This window comes from Prionailurus viverrinus, chromosome B4 (assembly GCF_022837055.1).
Source record: "Prionailurus viverrinus isolate Anna chromosome B4, UM_Priviv_1.0, whole genome shotgun sequence".
NCBI lineage: Eukaryota > Metazoa > Chordata > Mammalia > Carnivora > Felidae > Prionailurus > Prionailurus viverrinus.
In genome coordinates, this window is record NC_062567.1 from 49,055,113 (window position 1) to 49,076,561 (window position 21,449).

Consider the following 21,449-nt stretch of genomic DNA (forward strand, 5'->3'; position numbering starts at 1 on the left):
CACCAGTCAGTAGTCTTCGGGCCTACCCATGAGATCAGCATGACCTTAACTTAACTAATTACACCTACAAAGACTTACTTCCAAATAAGATCATGCATTTTGAGTTTCCAGAAGACAGGGATTTGGGGGGACACTACTCCACTATTCAACCCACTTTTTCTTGATAACAAAGCTTGAAGACCCATATCCCTAATTTCAAATATCTGAAAGAAAGTTCTCATACCCCTTCCTCTAAGAAAGCCCACTGGACTCTATGTAAATTTTTCTTTTACCCTCTCTCCCAGAGTGAGGGACAGCGAACATGTCTTCTTATATTTCCAAATGTTTCACTTAATAGGAAAAAACCTCCCAAACAGTCTTACTGACCCACTCCTACAAGCTAGAAGAAACTGACATCATTTTTATTTCACCTCAAGTGTGAAGTATGAACAATGTTTGGTACATGGACAACCCGCAATTATTGGTAATTATTTATTTTCCTCAAAGGTAACCAAAAGGGCCGTGAGGATATAGAACATCAGAATAAAACTTACTTTGCTGGAGGCAAAATACCTGCCCTCTTTAGTTTCTAGTACAATTTGAGTAGAACTCTCAGTGCAATCTGACAGGCTCCATATCCCTCGTATAATAGCTAAATATATTTTATATATTGTTGGCTCATGGATCAGACTAATGATTATGTGTTTCAGACCTGTCTGATACTCTGAACATTTCAGGGCTCTTGCTAGAGCTAAACTAGGATAGATAGAATGTGTTCAGAGTGGAGACAAGTGAGATATTGACACATCAAGGGCCTCTGCCTTGTGAAGACTGTCTTCACATCTACAAGTTCTACAGAAGCACAAGCTAATTGCAGCAGCAGTGTCTTGGGGTTTCCTCTACTGTTACAAAACAAAGGTTCATTTAAGATTCCAGTCCAAATCTAGATCTATGCCAGACGTCTTCCATTTCCCTTCCATATCTACTCTTCCCTTCTACCACCCCGTTCCCCATCCCAAGACCTAACTGGTAGGGCCTACATTGTTAAGGCTTCCAGTTGGATTTAGAATAACAGTAACAATTGCCGTGTCCTTGGCCCAAGGTCATATTCTTCTCAAAGAGGTCTCTACAAGACTCTTTTTCTGTATCCCCCACCCCAGCTTCAGGCCTAGGGATTGCAACTACTCACTGTTTTTATGATATTAACACTGCACCATTGTAAATAGTCTCTTTGTAAATAAAATTTCCTCAAACTTATTCTTGACCTTTAAAAGATTAGATTTAGATGAAATACATTAAGCTGGTTCATAGTTATTTTCATCTTAAAATTTCATCAAGGATCTTAAGACTGGAAGAGATCATCTAAATGAAATCTTCATTTAACAAATGGTGGAATGGAGTCCCAATGAAGTTCAGGGATTTGCCCAGAGGGAGCTGATCCTACAACCCAAGTCTCCTAAACCCCAATCTAATGGTCTTTCCATTCACCTACCTACAACCTTGAAGAAAGAATAATTATTTTCTTAGACAATACCAAATTTCCATAGTGAATAAATACTCAAAATTAGGGCCACCTCCAGTCACACAATAGACTCTATCTTTCATTCTTCCTTCCTTTTACCCTTAGCATTTTCTTCACCCTTTTTCTTTCCAGAATTCTCCCTCTGGCCTAGGAGAGGAATGAGCATTTATTGAGTACTCCCTATGTACCAGATTCCATGAAACACATATGGAACCCGTCCTACATGGCGTGTTGTGCCATTTAACAGTTTCAACAACGGTAGGTTTTAAACCAGTTTTTCGTGGATCGGGAAAATGAGGTCCAAAGAACTTAAATGTCCAAGATGCACAACTAACTGGGCAAGTTTCAAGTCTGTCCCACCCCAGAATCTAATCTCCCCGTGATGCCGCCGTGCATCTTGCAGGTGCTGCGCATGCCTGCTGGCGCTCTGCCCTCCCCTGCCTTCACCACAACAACATTCTGGAAGGCTTCAGATGGACGCCACCATCTTACATCTGACTCCATTAATAGGTAACAGAAAACTAGCTGAATCATTCCTAATAAATTAATTGAAAGGAACCACTTACCCATTTCTTCTCCACATTTTCTTTTTTTTTTTAAAGGAACCCTAGATTCAAAACCTAATGTGATCTCTACAACTGTGGAAAAGAGTCAGATGGTAACTGATGCAAATGTTGGCATCAATTCTTATGAGAGAAGAAGATAGTAGTGTTAGCTTTTGTTGAAAAGAATCCCTTAAGTAGGAAGATATGAAGAAGATCCTTTCTCACACATTCATTTAATTAGAAGTCCACCCATTTGTTCTCAAAGCACTGCTGGAAACTGGGAGAAATAAGCAAGTGTTACTTGGAATTCAGATTCTACAAACGGAGAACTCCAAAACAAAGAACATTACATTCACAGTGTGAGAGAGGAAAGTGAGATTAGGTTTGTGACCAGCTTTCAAGTCTGAAAAGAGGAAGGAGCTGAATTCATAAGGAAGTATTACACCCACTGCTTTCATTTGTATAACTTATTTTCAGCACATTGAGTAATTATTTTTACAGTTTTCTCTCTTTTCTCTTCTATAAACCTTACAAGGGCAGGAACTGTGCCTTATTCATGTTTGCATCCTGCACAGGCCAAAGTCAATGTCTTATACATAGAAGATGCTCACTAAATGTCTCCATCAAATAAGTGCTCTGCCTTTTCAAGTCACAGTGCACTTTAAAGAGCCCACTCATGATTTTATCTCCTATGCTGTGCACATTCCAGAACCATATTTTCGGAGATAGGAGTTAAAATAAGATTTGACAATAGCATCAGAGGCATCATGGGAGGATTTTGTCAAAAATAATGAAAATATGGCAAAGTTCATCAGCTCCTAGGTTCTCTTCTAAATGACTTTTTCCTCTTTCATATAGGAGAACCTTGGACCCTTAGCCATTATTTTTTCCTCTTTTTTTTCCAAATGCCTTTCACATAAAATATATTTTTGAGGCACAGATCTTTATGCATTCAGATGACTTGTACATTAGACACAATAGGCTCCTTGAGCTGCTTTGAGGCTATTGTATATACCTGTACATTTTAAGTGGGTTTTCAACACAATAGATATTAACAGCTGTTCTCAGAAGCACTCAATGTTTGAGGTGTACTTATTACTGCTTCTTACAGGATTTTGTTTCCTTTTTTTAACATTATGTCTACAATAATATCTCCAGTGGTTGACAAATCAGGGAGGAAACTTAGCATTAAAATTGTTTATAGTTTATTTTTTCCATGAAAGAAAACCAATAAAGAAAGAGGCAAATTTCAAAGCACAAAAAGTTTGTTGCCATCTTTTTAAACAACATAAGTATATGTAGAGTTTTAGAAATAAAATTCAGTAAGTGATTCTGCTGTTTTTGTATTTTTGTCCTTTTTTATACTTTTACTGCCAGTTTGAATAAAACTGGGGTGATGTTTTTAGAGATCTGTATTCACACTAATCGACTGTTAAAGGCAGTCACCACCATTTTTCCTTTGTTGAGCCCCAAACCAAGATTTCTTTGTGGATTCCATAAAATGTAGTAAAACAGAGTACAGCAAGGTTAGTGAGTTATAGTAAACAATGCGTGGTTCTGATACATCTTTTCGGCCCCTTTAAGACCAGTTTGACTGCTTTAAGATCAGAACCAGTTTTATACAAATAGTAGGCTACGTTCAAGGATATAATATTCAAACATTTGCTGCATGTAAGAGCTTCAATTTGTAAGCAAGTGAAAATTTGGCCCTGGAAAAATGGAGAGAACTGACCACCCACTTCCTTGAGGCTTGTAGGTCACTGCAGCCAATAATGACAACTCATTTGGGTTCCAGATGTTATTTCCTTTCCCACTGGCTAGAATCACAGAACTTTTTTTATTTAAATTGGCTGACTTTGTCATCCTTATGTCCTAAAGTTAAGCTAAAGTGGGAGCTAGTATTCTTCCAAAATCACTGAATGAAAATTGGACATTCCTGTAGTTATCATGAGATAAAAGCAATCTTTTATAGGTGTATACAATAGCCTCAAAGCAGCTCAAAGAGGCTTACCATGTGAAATGTTTCTTATTGGCCTCTCCCCGCAGTATCTGAGTGTCAAAGAGGAAGAAAATGAAGTGGGAAAAGCCAATGTGCCAGTGATCGGCTAGAATTATTCTCTGCACAGAGACAAAAAATGCCATAGACTACTGTTGTCAGCCTGCCTGCTTAGGGGTGGGTGTGGAGGAGGGAGAGTAGGAAGAACTCTCTTGTCACTCTCCACTCTCCATCTGAAAAGCCTCTCAACCCCAACTCACCTTTGGAGACACTTCTATAGATTGTAGACGGGGCTAATTTGGAGATCCTGAGCCAGACAGCATTATGTGTAATATGTGTAAAGCATAAAATGTGTTATGTGTAATATGATCACATTTTCTGAATCAAAATTGAAATATACTGCTCTGACACATTGATATAGCTGCACATGATCTAACAAGAACACAGAGTAGAGTGTATTTTCGTGAATTCAAATATACATATAGTTTTATTATTTTAACATCACTGAAATGTGTTATGCAATCAATCAACAGCATGTCAGTTTAACTGGTGGCTTTTTCTTTATTGGTGGCACAAAAAATAATAGTGTGTCTTACAATCAATAGCATCAATAGCATCTTGATAAAATATATCTGACCCAGGATTATCCCAGAAAATCCAAGAAAAGTAATGGCTTTTTTGGTCACATTTAATATATGTTCAAACCTTGCCATTTCTTTGATCCCAAACTGGATTTCAGAAGTAGAGTGTGATGGTTAGTTTTATGTGTCAACTTGGCGAGGTTCTAGTGCCCTGTTTTTCAATCAAACGCTAATCTAGGTATTGCTATGAAGGTATCTTTTAGATATGGTTAACATCTACAATCAGTTGACTTTAAATAAAGACAACTATCCTCCATCATCTAAGTTGGCTTGATGCAATCAGTTGAAAGGTTAAGAGAGCAGAACTGAGGTTTCCCTGAGGGAGAAGAAATTCTACAGCATCAGCCCCTGTCAGAGAGTTTCCAGGCACCTCTTCCTGACAACCTGATCCACAGATTTCAGACCTGCCTAACCAGCTCCCACCGCCAATTTCTTGCAATAAAACTCTGTATACATATTCTACAGTTCTGTTTCTCTGTTGGAACCCTGACTCATGCAGAAGGTCAGTGGTATTTTTTTTCCTTCTAATATTTTTTTTTTCTTTTTGACATTTAGTTATTTGAAAAGGTAATACATTTCCCTGTTTCTTTTTTTAATGCTTTTTAAATGTTTGTTTGTTTTGAGAGAGAGAGAAAGTGCATACACGGGCAGGGGAGGGGAAGAGAGAGAGGGAGAGAGAGAATCCCGAGCAGGCTCCATGCTGTCAGTACAGAGCCCAACACAGGGCTTAGATATCACAAACCATGAGATCATGACCTGAGCTGATATCAAGAGCTGGACACAACCGACTGAGCCACCCAGGCGCCCTTCCCTGTTTCTCATAGTGAAAACATTTCTTCCTACACCCTTCCCCACCCTCCCAGTTCCTCATCTTCTGCCACCTGTCACACAAAACCATTATAATTACTTTCTTATCAGTAATTCTAAAGTTTTTTTTATGCATAAGCAAGTGAATACAGATATATATTCTCCCCCAGCCCTTGCCAATCTACAAAAAAGGAAAAAAGGGTACCAACTATACACAATGTTCTGAACTCTGCCTTTTATCCTTCACTATATTTCTTAAAGGTTTTTCTACTTCAGGACACAAGAGCTACCTCATAGTTTTCTTCACAACTGTATTATATCCTATTTCATGTTGGTGCCATGACCCAGTCAATTCACCACCTATTGGTGGACATTCAGTTTATCTCAACACTTTTACTATTATTGACAGGGAAATATCCTTAAAAACATTGAAATAGATAGATAGGCAGATGATAGATAGACACAGCTCTATAAAATGGCATGTATATATACCCTCCCTTCCTCTACCTTCACCCTTGTTCTTCTTTTAGAAGGTTTCCTTGGCTATTTTGCTCAATGCCACACAAGAATTTTAGAAACAGTGTACCTCTCTTCATCCTGCTTTGCTCCCAAAAATATTTCCATACTGGCTTCTCACAGTTCAGAAATTCTACCATTGGATGAAATGAATCAGAAAGCCATAGCATAAGGTGATGGTCATCTTGCACCATGAACTGGGACAGCTACCACATCTCTTAAGGTCTCTGTGTTCTCTTTGACAGAATGGGGACAAAGATAAGAAAAAGATGTTCTCTGAGATTCCTTCCAGTCCTATAGTTTTTAGTTCAACGTCTACCCTGATGTTGAGATTCTTAATTAGCAGCCTTAATTGGTTTGTGATTTTATGTTACGACTAGAATTTTTTTAATCATATGCCATAATTTGCAGTAGGGGAGAAGATTTTTTAAAAATGACTTGTTTCACCTATGGATTGAAATTTAAACAACAGAACTCATGCTAAGTTCTGTTTTCGAAACCATTTACCTTTTCTAAGCACAGCACAGTATAAGAGAAGAATCTGGCATATGTAAAATGCCAACAAAAAAACAAAAGCTCCAGAAGGTCTGCCTCTATTTTTGTTTTTGCTATTCTCTTTTCTTTTTTACCATTTCTGTAAGTTGCTAGCTGACCAAATGTTGTAAGACCAAAGCCTCTAAATGTGGTTTTCTCACACATGACTGAGTGGCCGGTGAGCATATTGATTACACATCACTGCTGAGTAACTGGGACAATACTCCAATCTAAATTGCATGTCATGGGAGAGGTTGAAAAAATGAACCAATAAAAACTGTAGTTGGTTGCAATGCTCTGAAGAGTACATTATTTTTAAAACTCTTGTCAACAGGTTGGCATGCCACCAATTTTTGTTACCATAGTACTACTGCAATTAAATGGTAGCTTCCAGGGGCGCCTGGGTGGCGCAGTCGGTTAAGCATCCGACTTCAGCCAGGTCACGATCTCGCGGTCCGTGAGTTCAAGCCCTGCGTCGGGCTCTGGGCTGATGGCTCAGAGCCTGGAGCCTGTTTCAGATTCTGTGTCTCCCTCTCTCTCTGCCCCTCCCCCGTTCATGCTCTGTCTCTCTCTGTCCCAAAAATAAATAAAAAACGTTGAAAAAAAAAATTTAAATGGTAGCTTCTGATCAACCACCTAATCTATGAACCATCTAGATCCATGAAAAAAAACCCTCTCTGGCAACCTCAATTTTATCCATGACTGCTTCATTAACACGTCTGCCCTCTCTCTTTTCCACAATGGCTACATGTTAGGTGCACTCTGTTAGAATATAAAATATACAGCACAAAACCAAAAAGAATAGTTTATTTTCAGTGGAGTATTTTTACGCTTTCTGCAGACGAGTGCCTTACATATGTAATATGCCTCTTGCACAAAAATGAAGCATTCTTAAAGTGATTGACCTACATGAAACTCTCATCGCAGCTTTGAAAAATGTCTATGCAAAAACATAGAGCTAAGATAGAAGGCTCTGCATTCATTTCAGCAAGTCAGAAGTTACTTGGGCACAAATCCTAATGGGAGCTGCATACAAATCCCTGGACATCAAAATATCCTTGACTGAGTTGACTTTTAATTTAGGAGTTTACTAGAGCCTGCAGCTATATTGCTGGAGTCTGTGATAGTGTCAGATCCCATAAATGAAGCATGGAGGACTTGGTTAGCAGCCTGGGTAGAATGCCAAAGATTGCCCTGGGGACATGGTAATTCAGTACTCAAGGTAGCCTTCATTTCTGTGAGCCAATACTAAATCAGTGCCCTATAATAGTGTTAGAAGCTCTGCAGTGCAGTCTGAAATTTTTGCTATCAGCTCCTCGCACTTATTTACAAAGCCCTTTTCTCTGGCATATGCAGGGTAACTGCAAGGACAATAAGTTAGAGCTGCCACATCAAATTTCCCTGCAAGCAGAGACTGCCTGGCACTCTGCCACAAGCCTGGGTTTCCTTGAACACCTTTCCTGATGGGCAAGGGAGGCTGAAGATAGAATGTGACTGGGGAGAGGAGACAGTAGAGCTGACTCCTCCAACATTTCAATGCCAATAGGCATATGACATGAAGAACTAGAGAAAAGAATGACCAGAATGACCACCTCCTACTTGTTTTCATCTCTTCCGAAGTTTCCACTGAGGGATGAAGATGCTTAGGAGTGCCATCCTGCCATTACCCTGGCATTTCCACCACTCCAAAAGTGGAGAGCTGCAGGGATAACTGTAGGCAGAGATCTAATCAATGACTGTAGCTTTGGCTTGTTAGCAGGTAGAGGCAGGAAGGTACTCAGGAACCTAAGGGAATCGAGCCACCATCATCATCATGTCAACACCTATGAGCCCCCTACATTGAGTTCATACACTGTGCATTCCCACTCATGGACAAACCCATATCTGAGAAGTATTGTTTTCCCCTTTGTACAGAAGAACTGAAACTGAAAGAGATTAAGTTATGTGCCCAACATTGCTCAGGTACACACAGGAGAGCCTGCACTCAAACCTGTGCCCATCTGACTCCGAAGCACAGGAAATGGGGTGGTAGACTTATCTCAGATGATTGGTACTTCAAATTAGACTTACCTCAGTTGCAGCTCAGTTCCCAAAGACCAAGAACAACATGAGTGCTGAGTAGTATCACAATCCTCAAGTGAGAGTCTAGAGCACTAGTAAATGTAGGGCATACTAAGAACTATAAAGCCAGTCTGTCACTTGTTAGCCTATTTCTCTCAAGGATTTATAGAGTGAAGACACCAGAGAAATTGTTTCGTTTGAAGCAAACTGTTGGGCCACAGTGGCATCTCTTCTCTCCTTTCCTTAGTAATGAGGAGGGGTATGGATCTTCATTTCCTCAAGCCAGATGAGAACTTCCAGAAAAGTCTGACATGTGTCCCCTCAACTCTGAAAAAAAAACTCATTGCCACCAGGTAAAACTGAAGGAAAAGGTGATGGTTTGAAGAGACGGGGTTGTACTGAGAGTGAGCTGCACTGCTTCAAATCCAGGAAAGATGTGGATCTCTCTGGAGACTAGACACAGACTCTGCTGTAGGAAGCAGATTTGTGGTAATTTTTAAAGAAAGTTGACCCTAGACTACTTGGAAAGGACAGAGGCCTCAACAAGTAGAGAAGGTCTGCCTAGCACAATATACCCAGAGCCCAGGGTAGGGGGGATTTGTTACTTCCATCTGGAAGAGAGGCTGCCCACATTCTGGGAGCCACAGAAAAGAGAGCCACAGCTGGAGGAGAAAAAGAACCAGAAACCACACAAGCACAAAATCCCGAGGGACCCATCCACAGATTACACTTGCATAAACTTTATAAAACAGCCCCTCTCCTCCTGAGCTGCTTCCTGACTGGGCCAGCTCTGGAGGTGTCAGAGGAAGTAGCTTCACAGGGGGAAGAAAACACATTGACAAGAGCAAAAAGTTGACCACAGCCACCTCTTCCACTGCAGGCTTATAAACCTGAAGCAGGCTTGAGCTGGGAAAATGAATTTGAAGAACAGTGGGTTTATTCTTTATTTTTGTACAACAATGGACTAGACAGGGGTTATGTGATTACTTGACAAAACTGGGATTTCAGTGCTAAAACACTAAAGTTATTTAAAACACTAAGTTATTGAAAAGATAACTTTAAAACTATGAAACCTGCTTGAAATGCCATGCAAGAATCAGGGATAGGGAAGGGTCACAGAGCCTGTATTAAACAGTCACTTTATGCTCTTGAGCCCCTCTGAGCTCCTTCAGTGCACACTGTATGCACCTGCAAGGCTGCTTCAATGTATATTATGAGGTGCCCTTTTCTTGGCCTATTCTTTCAGGGAATTAAGTTTCTAAAGGTTTGCCATGTCATGCCATGTATGCCATGTGCTATTTACCCTATAGCGCTCCCTCACCTTGTCCACTGCTACCTGGAAACCCTACCCCACACCATCTCCACGTATAAGAAATTAGGAACGTCCAATTATGCCCACCGAATGAGTCTATAAATAGGTTGATCGTGTTGGGTGTGGCAAAACTCAGCTTGCATCTGAGTCCTGCCCTGGTCATACATTTTTACTTCCTCCAAAGCTTTAAATTAATCTTTTGGTACCTCAGTAACAAGCCCTGTGACTGCTTCAGAAGGTGCAAGAAGACTTCATTAGGTCTGAGTACTTTGAGATCCCCAAAGCAATTATTTCTTAAGCACTACTCCATACAAGTGATGGAGGCCCGGGATGGGAAGTAATTTGTCTATCAGAGCACTCACACAGATGGCGCGGCAGCAAGCAGGGCGGTAAAGTGAACCCTCCTGGATAATGGAGTACGTACATACATATTAAATCCGGACTTCCATTTGCATTTTGCATTTTTTAAAATATGGGGTGCACTATAAGTCTGTGGATTCAAAACTATCCATAGATAGCCATAAAAGAGGTGTTTATCAACATTTTGTAATGCTTTTTAATTTCCTAAAATTGTCAATAAAGGAATATAACTTGACTCCTAATTTGAAGATGAAACTGCTGCTGGCACCTAAAAAAACATATTTTTAATTAGACTTCATGTGATATGACTATACTCCTTATGTAATATTTTTTTAGTTTTTTTTAAGCTTTTTTGTTATATTATATTATATTATATTATATTATATTATATTATATTACCTAGATGTGATAGGTGGCCTGAGGTAAGATATATTTGTATTCTCAAGGCATTGGCAGATAGCTTAGCTCATAACTCAGAGGCCAGGAAGTTGCAAGATTGGAAGATTGGAGAGGATTAAGAGGTACAAACTTCCAGTCAAAAAATAACTGAGTCACAGAGATGAAAAGTATATCGTAAAGAATATAGTCAATAAGATGGTAATAGCATGGTTTGGTGAGAGATGGTGACTACATTTACCATGGTAAGCACTAAGTATTGTGTAAAATTGTTGAATCATTGTATTTAAAAAAATCAGAAGACTGGAGGCTTTGAGATCTGAGGAATGAGGATGAATATAGACCTACAGAAGTGGGACATAAGTGTGCGGGTCTGATATATTTAAAAAAAATGCCCGCAAGAAAGTATTTTCCACTGAAAGTGGCTCTAAACACTGAGGTGCATTGAATGACTTAACCAATGGAGATCAATGTCTGTAACCAACCAGCTCAGTGCTTGTACAGTGGGCCCACAAATGAACTAGCCATGTGGCAAGAATGGAGACTACATGGAACCAACATGGTGGGTTCCATATCATGAAAGCTGATCTACCTACTGCCACTGCTGAATGTCCCACCTGTCCACAACAGAAACTGATGTCAAAACTTCTATATAGTATCATCTTTTGAGGAAACCAATCAATTGCTTGATGACAGTTGATTACATTGGATTTCTATTTTGCTGGGGCCAGAAACTGGTCTTCACTAAAATTGATACATACTCCAAGGATGGATTTGCCTTTCCTTCTTGCAGTGCCTCAGCCAACACCTGATCGAGGAGCTCACAAAGTGTCTAATTTGTTGTAAGGAGATCCTACAAACCATTGCCTAGGAACTTTATGGTGAAAGAGATGTGTCACTGAGTACATGTCCATGAGACCCGCTGGTCCTACCATACACTTCATGCCAAACATTGTTGACCTATTAGGGTGACTGAACAGCAATTTAAAGGCACAGCAGAGGTGACAGCTAAGGCCTGATACCCTAGAGGTTGGGGTGCAAAATATACTTTTGACCAATGACCATTACCTACTGCTCCATTTCAGTAGCTAGGATTTAATAGCTAGGGTACCAAAAGATGACAGTAAGAGTGGCCCTTCTCACTACTGGCCCCAGTAAATTATTTAGAGTTTGTGCTTACTTCTCTTATACCTGGAAGGTCAGCTGGACTAGAAATCCTCGTTTGTGTGTGAGGGAAAACACAGCAAGAGACAAAGTAAGTGGACCTTGAAGGGTACTTGATACAGACAATGTTATGTTTAGAGCTCAAGACATCTGTTGACATTTTTTTTTTTTTAGAATTCATGGCTAGCCACCACCTTGAAGAATCAATGACAGGATGCAATGAACTAATCAGGAATGACGAGTGGCCTCCGTGGTGCAAGGGGCAGACTATAGTGAATGCTGATGGTGCCCCACATGTACATCTTCAGACTTCACCAGTGTAGTGCCTGCATCTGACTTCCAACTATCCAGTGGCTCTGCCTCGTAGCCAGAATCTTTTTGTCCACACACAAGACAAATCAGAAGTGTCAGAAAATTAACAACCACCCCCAGGATCAGCAACCAATGACTAAAGGGAATTGGGGTACAAATGTTACAGTTCCTTCTACATTGGAGGTGAGAACTCTGAGGTGTGTGTTCTACACAGCTTCCTAGAGTTCCTCAGTGACTTCCAGTTATCCAGGGGTAACTTGCTTCATTTTCTAATTTTTTCCCTTTATTGTCTGTTGCCTTTCCCCTATTTCACCTTCCCACCTTCTTACCAGGTCCTAGAATCATCCTCAGATATATTTCTTTTACTCTAATATCAATATCAGGATTTACATCTAGAAGAACCCAAACGAAGAAAGACTCCCAGGCCATTGCTGGAGAGATGTCCACATGGGACAGCCAAGCAGGGACAGAGAGCAACATCTTGTGGCATGAACAAGATCAGTCCTGCTGCACAATGAATGAGATGCCAAATATAAACAAAACAAACCCTTCTCTGGCCCCACTGGAAAGAGAGAAAAGCTGCTCCAGCACTTGCTGTGAGCTCTGGGAGGCTCGGAGAGGCTGTTAGCCATGGGCACTCAGGTCCATTGTATGTCCCAGTAAGGTAAATAATGCCCTTCACAGCATCACTTTGTCAGGTCCACTCCTCTGACGCTTCTCAGAAATTAAGTCCTCTCCTTTCCTGAACAAAAGTTCCCATCTTAATACATACATCTCTTACTCATCCTCTCTACTCACCCTCCCATGCCACGTGTTCCCCCAGCTTATCTGTTCCCTTCCGGCTTTCTTCAGTGGCACCCCATTCCTCCTCAAAACTTACACTCCTCTTATCTTTGATAATGACCCAGAAGGTCCATTAAACCCACAATCCATATCTTTAACAATTAAAAACACACTTCTCTTTTCTTGAATGTAAGGAAAGTTTCTTCTTCAACCCCTTCCAGAAGATAAGAAGAAATAGCTGCATACTATCTTTCATTTGCAGCAAAGCAAAGACAAAACTAAATAAATAAGGACAGTCTAAACCGTCACATTCTGTCATATCTGTGGAAAGAAAACACACCATAGCATCAATAGGGTTTATTTTCTTGGCAGCAAAAGTACAAGGGGTTTTGATTTCCTTTATTCTCTTCTCTGTTTTCCTAATCTTCTGAAAGATACTACATGCACAATCTCGAGAAAATGCAACCGTGTGTATCATTTCAGAGTCCCTAGATTGTGAATGCTAAATCTATGTTTGTTTTCCAAATGTGTTGTCTATATTATAAGCAAAAAAACTAATAGGTCCTTGCTAACTTCAATTTCAATTTATTTCTCAATAATAGTTTTCAAATTTAAAACATGTGCACGTAAGTAAAAATAACTCAAACTTTGTGACTTAGAATATCACTTATTTACAGCAATAACAAAATGCTAAATTCTTTTTTTCTCACATATGCATCCATATATAAAATACCTAATCTTAATGAGCATGGATTCTATTCACAATTTTCAGAAATTATTAACCTGTCAGCCAAAAAACAATGCCAGCCTCAGTTAAGCTTAAAGATAAATTAAACTACATAATAGCTGATTCTGCTCAAGAATGAAGACCTTTTAGTAGACCACCATTAAGCACTGGAAATTTGCTCTCTTATGAAATTCTTAATAACATAGCTGAAGGTCATTTGGCCTAACAAGAGTAATAAAAGGATAGCTAGTATCCTTCAAGATAGCCACAGGAATCTTTCTGAGCTATTTCTTTCATTCCTTAAGAAAAAACTGGAAAATAACTGTGAAAAACAGGATGAGTTTCTATGAAACACAATACATTTACATCTTAGATCTATTGAAAGCCATAGTGGAGGACATGTAAAACTTGGACACTGTTCACTATATTCTGGATTAAGTTCCTTCTGTAGAGCTGTCTGAAACCATTTAACAAAAAAAGTGCAAAAGAAGATAAAAATTCAAAATATCATGTTCAGTACTACAAAGTAAAATCAAACTTAATGCAAGTTAATGCATCATAGCTCACAGTAACTGAGACTACTTGAACAATGACCAGGAGCTGCTTCCAGAATAAACTGCAAGGCACATATCAAGTACTAGGTTGAGCCATACATTTGACCATTTTTTACCATACAAATGACAATGTCATATGATTCAACCTAACATTTTCTTTTACACTTGCAGAACTACAAAAGTAATCTTTGGCCACAATGCTGATCTAACAAACCATATGTTAAAACCCTACACGAAGCTCATCGTCGTAAGTATGTTAAGCTAGCATACACACACCACTAAGAGCACCTGCCCACTGGCCCAGCTCCACCCCCCAGAGTCTCTGTCCCTGGTGTTAGAATGTGATTTCACTTCATCTTTAACTTTTACAGGAAAAAGGTCATGTGGATCTTTGAACTTAGAAGGTCTCTTAAGAATATTCTAAGGGGGAGCGAAATATCATTTATTTCTCCCTTCTTAAAATACTCTCTTCTCTTGGAAAGACATCGACTCACCTGTTTTGGGTTGTTTGTTTGTTTGTTTTGTTTTGTTTTTTCTCTACCTCTCTGCCTCTTTTCAAATTCTCAGAGCATCTTCTCTTATATCCAACCTCTGAATGTTGAGGTCCTCAGGGCTTAGTCTTGGGCCTTCCTCTTTTTCTCTCTCTCTCTTTCTCCCTGATATCCTCCATTCCTGTTGTATTAAATAACATCTATGTGATGACAGTTTCCAAATTTATGTCTCCAGCCAGGATCTCATTTCTGAGTCCAGATCCTCATAAACAACTGCCTTCTTGATATTTCTACTTGGGTCTTTCTGTCTCTTCCAAGTAAAAATTAGAAGCTGAACTCTTAATTTTTGTCCCCAAAATTCATCCTCATTCTCTATCCTTCATCTCAGTAAGTGGCACTTCAATCTCACCAGTCGCCCAAATAAGAAACTTAGAAGTCATCCAGAACACCTCCCTTTCCTCAACCCACCACAACTATCACTAAGTTCTATCAATTCAAGCACAACGTATATACAGCTCAATTCAATCTATCTCAATATCTCATCTACCTCTTCCAGTGTCCGTGGCCATTTTCTAGCCGTGCCACCATCATCTCTCACCTGCACTACTGCAATAGCACTAACTTACCAGTTTGTTCTTCACAAAACTATTAAGAGCAAACTTTTAAAAGTTCAAATCAGATCAAGTTATTGCCAAGGGTAAAACCTTTCAATAGCTCTTAGGGTATAATCTAAGACTCTGCAGGATTTTGACTTGGTCTCTACCCTTCTCTCCAGTCTCATCTTAGGCCACTCTTCCCCATTCTTGGCCCCATCCTCTCACACTGGGCACCTGGCCTGCTGTTCTGTCACCTCCAATATTCCCCCTGCTATTCTGCCTAGCTAATATCTCAGGCTTCTTCTTAACTATTACTTCCCTAAAGAGAATTTTTCCTGCTCCTCCAAACTAAATTAGGCTCCCCTTATTATTCTTCCTCATAGTTACCTACACTTTTCCTTTGAAAGACATATCACAACTTTATTTATGCTTGTATATATTTAATGCTTTTCTCTCCCACTAGTCTATAAATGCGTTGAGAGCAGGCATCTATCGGCATCTATTTTGCTCACCAGTACATCCAAAGTCTAGGAGAGTGTTATTGTTTGGTAAATATTTGAAATATCTATATCAGCTCTTGACATTAATAATATATTTCCCTACAAAATAACTGCATTATAAAATAAAAACATCAGGGGCTCCTGGGTGGCTCAGTCAATTAAGCGCCCAACTCTTGATTTCAGCTTGGGTCATGATCTCACTGTCCGAGAGTTCTAGCCCCACATTGGGCTCTGCACTGACAGTGAGGATCCTGCTTGGGAGTCTCTCTCTCTCCCCACCCTCTCTGCCTCTAGCCTGCTAGTGCTCTTTTTCTCTCTCTTTCTCAAAATAAATAAATAAACTTCAAAACATTTTTTTAAAAAGAAAGAAAAGAAAAGAAAAAATATCAAATTTCTTGTCCTTGGGGTGCCTGGGTGGCTCAGTCAGTTGAAAGTCTGGCTTCAGCTGAGGTCATGATCTCATGGTTCATGGGTTCAAGCCCTCCATTGGGCTCTGTGCGGACAGCTCAGAGCCTGGAGCCTCTCTCTCTCAATGCCCCTTCCCGAATTGTGCTCTCTCTCTCCCTCTCAAAAAGAAACATTAAAAAAAATTAAAAATAAAAAAAATGTCCTTTCACAGAATTGTATCAATTCAGTTTGATGCATAGTTTATTTTTGCTGATCAGACACTTTAGCCCTTAGAAACAATAAATTTTTAGGGGATTTATTTTTTATCATCATAAGTAATTGATCATCATAAATGCAGTTTGGGAAATAAAGACATTTCAAATGCTCACAAGGAAAACAATAGCAAGGTGAAGGTCCTGGCGATATATTTTTAACTTGAGAATTGACCTGCAGTTCAAGATGGCAGACTGAACACGTACATCGATGACCCCTTCCTGCAAAGATCACTGAAACAACAACAATTACTGCAAAAAATTAAGAAGAGAATACATTTTTAGCAACCTCAAGAGGAAGGAATGCCATTACCAGAGCAAGGATCTGAATGATTTCTAGAAAATAGAAAGCAGGTAGAATTGTGCAGATGGAATAAGAGAACGTGGGGAGACAGGCTGCCGGCAAGAACAAGCAGAGGAGAAGGCTGCAGTGGAAGTGGAAGCCATTCCTGCCAGCCCAGCTCCAGAGAAGCTCCAAACTCAGGAATCAGAGCGGGAAGTGGGCAGAAAGCAGCTGAGCAATCAAAGGACCGTCTACAGAATGTCTGCACGGGTCAGCTCCCCTCCGCCCCGTCCCCCACTAGCTTCCACTCCCGCGTGTGCGAAGCGACTGGCAGCGGGAACATTTACCCCCAGACTGAAATCAAAGAAATTCTTGCTAAGCAAATTGAACAATATGCCTGTAAAGGACAGGGTTCTTAGTGTAGATGTGGATACCACAGAATTGGTTGCTTCTTATTTAATCATCCAGGAGAGGGGCCAGCTTAGCTACGTACCTTCTGCTCACACACTCCAGCTGACACACCCACCCGCAAACTGTACATTCACAGTCAGCCTTCCAATTTAAGGGCGAGCCTTGTGGGGAAAACCACCCCAGCTACTGACATTCATCCATCGAATTCTGCATTTAGTGCCTGTTATGCACAAAGCCTAAGTTATATAGTATTATACTAGGCCCTGTATAAATATTTTTGGATGGGGTAAACCAATTAACAAAAGCTAAAATAAATGTTTCAAAGAAATCGTTGCCTAGTCATCACGGGCTCATAATCATCACTCTCCTAAAACTTTCTTTTGCAGTTGTCAAAACACGCAGTATTTATGTGTCTACTACCTGCTCGTTCCTGTGGTTGGCAACGTTACTTTCTCCTCCTTCTTTGTCTGATTCTCTCATTTTGTTCTCCAGTGTTCCTTTCTCTTTTTTTCTACCAACATGGAGATTCCTGCAAAGAATGAGTATAAATGTGTCATGTGTGTGTGTGTGTGCGTGTGTGTGTGTGTGTGTTCACCCTCGCATACATTTTTTAGCAGTTTGGTATCATTTTCCCATTTGCCTGAGCACCTCCTGAGCTTTGCCCTGTCTGCTAGGTATTTCACTCAGACGTCCCTTGTTCATTTGAAAACTCACCTGACATCTGTGAAATGGTGACGTCTCACAGTGATGCCATCTTTTTATAGTCACTTACATGAGATTTTGAATCACTTCCAATTCACTTCTCCCCTTCCTTTTCTCCATGCAGCCAGTTTCTAAGGCCTGTCAGTACATCGTGGAAATATTACATGATTTAAACTTCGCCTACTTCCACAGAAATATTTGAGGTGGCATATAGAGCACACATATAACAAAATGGTTTATTGTAAATTTAAAAAAATTGGAACTACAGAAAATACAAATTAAAATACAAACACAATATCAGGGAGGAATAAAACATAGGTAGACTGTAAAATCATATATAAATATTCTGATTTGGTAAAAATTTGATTGTGAACAATATAATGAAGAAAATGAAAAGGGAGACATATATTCCACAGTTCTTAATATCCAAAATATGAATGTTGCTGTTAATAGAGTATCTAAGAGGCTCAATAAATAGCAACGTTCTTTGCACTCAGGTTTTGTAGCAATTGAGAAATTAGAAGAAAGGAGCAAAAGCTAAGGCCATGAAGATAAAATAACACTATCACTGATAGAGCTGATGCTTGACGTGACTTACATCAGTAGACAAGTGAGCTTAAAAACTGAACCCAGGATTGGATAGACTCTCCCAGCCAGTCCTTGCCCAGTGGCCTCCAGTGGAGGCATGGCCTACCCCTCTACCACTCAGCTTCCAGAATGGTAGAGGGCGGCTGGCTCTCTGTTTCCCCATATAAAATGGCTGAGGGCACATTTTATGGATAGACTCACTTCCAAAAAGAAGAAGAGAATGAGCCTAACCCTTGCCCAGTTCTTCCTTCCTAAATCACCAATCTGATTTACTCATTCCTCCAAGTGAGGGGCAAAGACTTGTGAGGAGTGTGACACCTTATAGCTTCCTCCACATGGAATCAAGAACAAGGGAGAAAAGTTCCTGTCCCCCACATAAGGGTCCCTGAGGGTTGTGGCAGACAAGACATTTTCAGGAATAAGTTTAATGACACTGCTTTGTGTAAGAGTTTCTTTTTTTAATTTTTTTAATGTTTATTCATTTTTTGAGAGAGACAGAGCACAAGTGGGGGAGGGGCAGAAAGAGAGGGAGACACAGAACCCAAAGCTGGCTCCAGGCTCCGAGCTGTCAGCACAGAATCCAACACGGGGTTCAAACCCATCAACCGTGAGATCATGACCTGAGCCAAAGTTGGATGCTCAACTGACTGAGCCACTCAGGCACCCCTGTGTAAGAGTTTCTTAATGAAAGCTGTGATTACAACACAAAAATCCAACTCAGTGAAAACAGTTCTGACAGAGGCCTCAACAATGAAACATTCTTCCATATATGTTGTTCCTGTTTCCCCATATAAAATGGTAACTGTGCCAGGAGAATGAGGAGACCACCTACAACAAGATGGCTGTAGCCAAGTGGTTAAGTATGTGTGTTTGGTATTAGATTCAGATTTGAATCCTGACACTTACCTGTCATGTACCCTTTCTTTCAATTTTGGAGATCTTTATAGTCCCTTGTAAATTTGAAAGAAAAGTACACTAAGCAGTTAATTGTTTGACACACTGATAACATATAGAGATAGAGGTACTGATACATGCCAAAACAAACCAACACTGCCCTTGGGCCAAACCATCTGAAAATAAGCTGCAGACCTTATGGCACTTGGGTACATAAACTATGTAATCTTGAACAAGTTACTTCAACCTCTCTAAGTCTTGGTTTCCTCATACATAAAAAAAATGGGAAGGAGGTGATAGTTATGCATTTTTAAGAGTCATTGTGAAGATTACATTTTTTAAATAGCTGATGCTATTGTTATTAACTCCCATAAAATGTGTACATTTCTTAAATGTTTATTTACTTATTTTGAAAGAGAGAGAGACTCAGCACGAGCAGGAGAAGGGCAAAGAGAGAGGGGAAGAGAGAGATGGAGAGAGAGAGAGAGAGAGAGAGAGAGAGAATCCCAAGCAGGCTCTGTGCTGTCAGTGAGGAGGCCAATACAGGGCTCAATCCCACAGACTGGGAGATCATGGCCTCAGCTGAAATCAAGTCGGATGCTTAACCGACTGAGCCACCCAGGCACCCCTGTACATTTTCTATTAAAGTCCAATACTTCCCCCACTTTCAATTGTTCATTTAATTGTCTTGTCAACTGGGCAACTAGGATCAATGAAGGTAGAACTATAATGACTTATTCACTACTGTATCCATAGCAAGAAACATTCAGTCTATGTTGGGGGCCACAATTTAAAAGACAGTGCTTTAGGGGTGCTGGTTGTGATCTCTCCTCTTTCATTCTTGATTTTATTTACTTGGGTCCTTTCCTTTTTCTTTTGATCAATCTGGCTAGGGGTTTATCAGTTTTGTAACTCCTTCAAAGAAGCAGCTCCTGGGAACAGTATGGAAGTTTTTTGTGTGTCTCACGTCCACGAAATGCAGCCAGACCAACACTAACCATCCTGCACACCTAGAAAACTGATCTGAGGATTAACACAACAATCTGCACAACCTGAACCACAGAACTCAGCAGATACACGGCATGGAGAGGTGAACTGGGTGAGAAAGAAGTGGCAGAGAGCAGGGAGGGAGGTGCTTTTGCAGATGGAGAGAGGACAACGGAAACAGTGGAGACAATACAGGAAAAGAACCCCTCCCCAAAAGCAGCTGCAGAGAAAGTGGAAACAGCCGCAGGGACTGAACTAAAAAGGGGGAAAGGAGAAAGGAGAGGGTTCAAATTCCTTTAAGACTATAAACAGGGGGAGCGCAGAGTCTGAAACTCCGCAGCTCAATACCTGGTGGTGCTCTGGTGGGAAGGGCGAATCCTCAGGAGCAGAGTGGAGTCCCAGGCTCTTCAGGCCACATGGGGAGAGGCGGTTCCTCTGCTGGGATGACACCTGGTAAAGGTTGTGTGGGTCCCCCAAACGCAAGGCCCCAGTGGACCCGGGAGAGCAACCACATTCGCTGGTGCTGGAACAAGGTCTTTAAGGGTGAAGCCTGGTGCCAGACGTGTGTTGTGATTTTCCATAATTCCTGAAACGCTGCTGCTACACTATCTCGCGAACTTTTTCTGGGCCAGGCTGGCACCTGGCTGCAGTCTCTGGGCATCGGCAGCAGCAGACTCACAAATGTTCCTGGGTGTGGCTGGCACCAGGTCATTGCGCGGTGAGACCCTCCCACAGAGAGGTGGAGTGGGTCAAAGCCGCAATCCCTCGGAAGTGGAGGGTCTGGGAAGGCAGCCGCATCTCAGACAAAGTCAGGAGGGAGGTGCTGCCTAGGGCTTGGTCATGAACTGTATAAAAGCAGGTAGTGGACGGAAGCCGAAGACACAGGGCGGGTGCGCGATTGCTGATCCGGGAGAACAGAATGGGTAGCTGGGTGACGCCATTTTTACTGCTACCGCGCGTGCGCATATGCACCTACAGGTGCCACAACAATTACTCCCAGTAAGCTAAGCAGCGCCATCTAGTGGAAAACGGAGCCTCACTCTTCAGGAACACAAGTCTCTCCACCTGCTTAGTTTATGGGCTATAAAGTGCTTCATAGTTTGACTTCCAGGGGAAAACAAAGTGATTT

General features: G+C 40.7%; 1 protein-coding gene across 2 annotated transcripts in view; it reads right to left on the minus strand.

Annotated features, from left to right (window-relative positions):
* PLCZ1 (phospholipase C zeta 1) overlaps positions 1-20,925 on the minus strand; it is a 218,035-nt gene extending 197,110 nt beyond the window's left edge. For both annotated transcript variants that reach the window (XM_047866881.1, XM_047866889.1), the window contains exon 1: positions 20,669-20,925. The gene's annotated coding sequence lies outside the window, so the exon portion shown is untranslated. The remainder of the gene's footprint in view (positions 1-20,668) is intronic.
* Positions 20,926-21,449: the final 524 nt, after the last annotated feature.